General features: G+C 41.6%; 1 long non-coding RNA gene across 1 annotated transcript in view; it reads left to right on the forward strand.

Moving 5' to 3' along the window:
• Positions 1 to 2,673: 2,673 nt before the first annotated feature.
• The window catches only part of LOC111817070, a 16,102-nt gene continuing 13,009 nt past the window's right edge, over positions 2,674 to 5,766 (forward strand). The window contains exon 1 of the long non-coding RNA XR_002821338.1: positions 2,674 to 2,838. This is a non-coding gene — a long non-coding RNA (uncharacterized LOC111817070). The remainder of the gene's footprint in view (positions 2,839 to 5,766) is intronic.

Consider the following 5,766-nt stretch of genomic DNA (forward strand, 5'->3'; position numbering starts at 1 on the left):
TAGTGTAAGAATATTTTAATAAGCCAAAGCCATGTGGAATTTTTTTTAGATGCCTTAACTGTGCCCCCCCCCCCGTGTTACTTTGGTTGTCATTTAAAAAAACAAAACAGCATTTTCAGTCTTTTTTAATCCATATAAGCAGTGCTGCTTATTTTGTCAGAGATCAAATTACTCAACGAGTATATTCTCCCTAAATTGTCTTCTCATTTGCAGCATTAACTTAACAAATCTATGCTTGGAATTAAAACATTTTGGTATTAAGATCCATCCATCCCAGGACTAATTTTATGGCACCCTGGTTTTAATTCAAAAATTTCAGATTTGTTCAAGATATTTCATTATGAAATATCTTGTCTGTTTTGACAAAGGACTTTTAATTTGCTATTTTGGGAACCTGTCAGCTCATTTGCGTCATCACATATTTTGTCACCTCAGCCAGATAAAGTTATTGCCCCTTAAAGACAACAGTATAAAAATGCAAAACTCATGTTAATTTTTAGGGAAATACTGTTAGCAGAATGCACGTAGTACATTGTCATGAAATTTGTATTACATGGAATTTATTTAGCATGCTGTTGCCAATTCCTTTGTCTATAATCGCTTACATAAAAATAACTTAGAACTCTGTTTCCCTTAGTGTGTAAATTGCTCCTAAAGCAGTTCAGTTTAACCTAGTGACACCTCCTCAGTTAAACTCTTACCAAAACCGAAACAGGACTGGCATCCAACCATTGGTGCCAGTAGGTGATGGCTGCATCCCAGTGGAGGCCCTTGGTCTTGCCCTTCGGCTCTTACAGGCTTTCAGTAGTAGGGCACCTCTCAATATCTCCTTGTGGGCCCTGGAACATAATTAAGGATGATCTGGTCTTGGATTAGTCTCCATACTCAGAAACGGGTGTCCCATCTAAGGTGTGTACATAAATACCCTGTCTGAACCTCCCTGGCTTCCTCCTAGAGGTTAGAGATGAGGGAGGAGGGAAAAAAAAAAAAAAAATTTTATCACATGGGGCTGGCAGAGCTGAAGAATTTTTTATATAGATGTTTTGTAAATATTACAGTGGGTGAGCATGAAGTAGAAGCTAACATTTGCTTTATAAATTGTTAATCTTTAGAGATAAAATTGCTGCTAAAAATTGGTGCCATTTTGAAACAGATCTTGTGTCATAAAGGCAGCTAAATTAAATATAAATGCTAGTTCACAGGTCAGTGCTGTCAAAGGAGTAGAGAAACTTTCAGGCAGTAATGTTCCATTCTCAATTATGTAGTGTGATCAGACAGTCATCCAGAATTTTTGTATTTTTCTTTGTACAGAGGCTATGTATTCTTTTTTTTTTTTTTTAAATCCCACAAATCAACATTTTCTATCAATCACCAACAGACTGATTTTCTCAGTACTCTGAAATTTCTTTAAATTATATACTTAACAGATAAACTGGATTGTTTTTGTATATAAGGCTGCTTCCATCTGAAATGCTGTCATAAGAACTTAGGGAGATTTGTACATGGTATTGTTAGGTAATGCATGAATTTATTTTATAAAATCTTGGACTATGTATTTGACATGTAAAAATGTACAGTTTGTCAGCCATCTCTTAAGTTAGACTATAAATATTGTATAATTTCTTTGGTCAGAAACATTTGGACTAAGTAGTGCCACTTGGGTCAGGATCTTCAGTGCCATTTATTTAGCAAACCCAACTGTTAGGCTATGCAATTAGCAAAAATTTGTATGCAACAGAATATAGTTCTCACACATGAATTCCATGAGGTACTCTTCTGGAACCCAGTCCAGCAGAATCAGGGGAAGTCCTAAGGAAGTTCAGAGAGAAAGCCAATACTTTCAGGCCTGAATAGTTAAATCTGCTAAGGAATAATAATGTCTACTATCCCACCTCTCCAAAGTTTACTGCATTTATACTGTCCTTTGTGCTTATTTATGAAGTAGCTGAAGAAAATTGGCAGCTAAATTTCAGTTTCATGTGCCCCCTTATACAAACAAAATAAGCAGTTAACTGTAAATTGACTTGTAGACAAAGTAGGAACTGTGCTGCATGTTTCTGTAAAGAGATGCCATTTTCCAGCGAAGCACAGGACATCTGTTTGCTGTGCTGTCGGCCCACCATTGTATAAAGCAGAAACACTGAAGGGGAGAAGTGATGTTGTACACAATTTGCTTTGCATGGTCTCATCTGAGATAATTGGTGTAAGGATTTTGACTTTTTTATATTTGGAAACAAATAAAAATGGAAACATAGTCTTTGTGGGGTTTCTTTCAGACATTTAAGTTCAGGACAAGGTGTATCCTTTTCCGCGCACTGCTTCCCTATCCACAATCTCTACCATGCTCCCATCAAAGGGTCAGAGTGCATCTCTTAGGAGGAACACACCTGTGCATTCCAGTGGTAGTCTGTGCCAGTGCAGGTACTGTGCCGAAGGCTCTGAGTGCCCATCATTTGTCCCTCATGCAGTTAGGGTTAGTTTGGAGAAGCAGATAGTGCTGTGCTGTTCAGTATTTAAAAACTGGTTACAGGTACAGTTTAAATTGTGTAGTTATTCTAACATTACAGTAACTGCAGGATAGGGAATATCTACTTGTATATAACACACTGGTGAAATGGCAGAGCAAGTGCCCAGCCCTGAGCACAAACTGGTGGCGCAGAGATGTGACTGATGTTTAGCTGAGAAGCTCTTAAAATATCTTCAGGTTTTATGCAGGCTTATCTTTAGAAACAGTGAAATCTTTAAAAATAGGACTGCTCAGAGGATCAAGGTGGAAAGCAGAATAGGGAATATAAGAAGGAACCAAGATGTGTTTGTACCTGTACCAATTCCCACAACGTAAGCACTGTGTACTGCGAACTTTACTAAAAAACTAGGGTCACCCATCAAATAAATGCACAGTAACATTTTCGTGTTTTACTGTAGCTCAGCCTGGCCTTGAGCTCACAAGTCCTGGGATTACAAGCATGTGCTACCATCTGACCAGTGACGTACCAGTTGGAGAGCAGAAGTGGGGCCAAAAGTGAGAACTGGTGCTACGTTCTTTTTCCTGTATTTAGTACAAAGTCTCACTATAGTGATTCTCCTGTTTCCAGCCTCCTAAGTGCTGGGATTACAGACCTGTGCTGCCACACCTAGCCTCACTGTCTCAAGAGTGCCGCGCAGGCGGAGCCAGCATGACAGGCTGAGAATTGAACTCTGGCCTCTGCGCTCTGCCTAAGCGGCCGCTTTCACTCTACTGAGCTACCAGGTTGGCCCCTGGTGCTACATTTGTCTTCCCGTTTTTTAACATACTATCCCATTAGCTGCATTTAGCAGATAGAATGGCAGCCCTAAGTAGGCCTTGCTTAGCAAGACTGAGAGCTAACACCCAAATATTCAAGGGTGCTCTAGTTCCTGTACTTTTTCTCAGCAAACTAGTCTTAAAGACAACTCTTGCATGTAGTATTTTCAGAGGAATGAAATGCTACCCTTTGTGTATCCCATTTCTCGTTGCTTGTCAAACAGCTTAATGGTTTTTTTTCCTCAAAACATTGATTTGTACAATCAGTGCAACACTTTATATTTGGCCATCAGTACTTTATCCGTTTCATTATAGGAATGCGGGCAAACTCATGCACAGGAATAAAATGCTTAGCAAAAGGGTAGTGGTTAATCTGTAATCTATCCATAAGATAGGTATACACAGATACGCAATAACCAAAAAATTATATTCCATTATGAATCTGGGTACAAATCCTTAGGCGACGACATAAGGAGAGCTGAGCAGTAGCTGCCAGCACCTGGCACACCCACACAAGGGCTGCAGCTCCCCCGTGCTGAGCAGCTGTGCGCAGGTGCTCCTCATGGACAGTCCGCATGTGACGCACTGGAGGGAAGGTCAGCCTCTCAGCCAACAAAAGAGTTGGACAACCAAAACAAGGTTACAGGATGACAGGTAAGTGCAGCCACATGTTCTTCAAATATCCAGCATTACTTGTTCTATGCACAACCTGAGTACACTGAGAAACTTTTGGAGACAGGGTCTCTAAATAGTTCAGAGTGGCTGGCCTTCAAGTCAGTAGTCCTGCCTCAGCCTCCCAGGTCTGGGATCATAGAAATGTGCCACCATGCGCAGCTAAAGGCATTTTTTATACAGATTTTCTGTAAAAGCCTGTGTAGTTAAATCCTTTGAGAAGTGTCTATGAGAAAAACTCAGGCCTCCTAAATGCTTGAACTGTGTGTATACTCAATACTAACAAAGGGTAAAAAAGGAAGCTACCAAGCCTTTAAGACCTGTGTCTGAGTAGGGCGTGGCTGCAGTCAAGGGCAGGAGCTAGTCTAACACAGTCACTGCCCATGCTCCTACAAGTGTTTTTACATCCTAGGCAGCTGGGGGTAAACCCTTGTTACTTAACAATGTCACTGGGTGTCACTGCTGCTGCTGCTCACAATAGTAGATCTAAGTAAAGAAAACATCAAATTCTGGCTGGGAAGACAGCTCATGGCCTAAGCACCTGCCTGGTAAGCACAAGGACCTAGGTTTGAACCCTATTACCACATTTGCTGATCCCAGAACCCCAGGCATGATGGCAGATAGCAGTAATCCCATTGCTGGGGAAGCTGAGACAGGAGGGACGCTATGAATCCAAGCTGTGTAAAAATCAAAACAAAACATCGAATTCCAACCTGGTACAGTCAGGGAAGGACTGGGAGCCACTCAGTGGAAGAGCACAAGGAGACCTGGATTTGCTCCTCAGCACTTTAAAAAAAAACTTGTACAACAGGCCTGCTTTCTTGCCAGGCAGGTGTAAGACTTCTTGAGTAGCCTGTTCTTAAACTCAAGCTGACCTGAAGACTTCACCAGGTCATAATGAAACCTAATAGCCACTGAGCACACTAGATCATGTTTCCAAAGCAGTCCTGTGGTAGGTCAGGATGATCAGGGGTATGTGATACGGCAATGTGCTGGTAATTCTAGATAACTAGATAACATGGTAGGCACATGAAGTTGCTCCTTCCTAACTTCCACACTCACACCTTTTAAAACGCTGCACCACCTTGCACATAGAAAATGAGAGCAGGGGTCGGGGAGATGGCTCAGTAGAGTAAGCGCTTCCCTGGCAAGCGCAAGGGCCTGAGTTCAATCCCCAGTTCGACCAAAAAAGAAAGAAGAAAATGAGATCAGCATAAAGGAAGCAATAATGACATTAGAAGGGGAGAAAAACCAAACTTTTTTTTTTGAGGGGGTCCCTCACTATGGAGTTCAGGCTAGCCAAACTCTTCATACTGAAAAGTTTTAGATCAGCTCCCGGATTTGCAGCCAATGGGAATATGCCAAATTACACCGTAAAGCTACAGCAAAGCCAACTTGTAAAAAGTACTTTCTAGCTTCAAAGGGCTAACATCTCAGCTGTTGAACAGCTCCACATCTGAACTTTCCACTACTTCCAACAGTGAAATTGAAAACTAATCTGCTCAGTGTTCACAACTTTGATAGTCCCACCAAAAATGCAACTTGAAAAAACCTGTACAGGTCAAGAGTGAGTCACCTGTCACTCTCACCCAGACAATGTAACAGTGCTTATGTTAGTGCCTTAAAACACATCACTGCTTTTTCTGTTTTGCACTTTATTTGCATTAAATATAACCATGGGGGCTGGAGAGATGGCTCAGTGGTCTAAGGTACCTACTTAGAACAAGCTTGGCAAAGCATCAGGGACCGCGGTTCAATCCCCCAGCACCACATGCCAGCCAGCCCCGCCCCCTGGTGGGCTGAGCTGGCCA

The sequence above is a fragment of the Octodon degus genome, unplaced genomic scaffold (assembly GCF_000260255.1).
Source record: "Octodon degus isolate 3935 unplaced genomic scaffold, OctDeg1.0 scaffold00004, whole genome shotgun sequence".
Lineage (NCBI taxonomy): Eukaryota > Metazoa > Chordata > Mammalia > Rodentia > Octodontidae > Octodon > Octodon degus.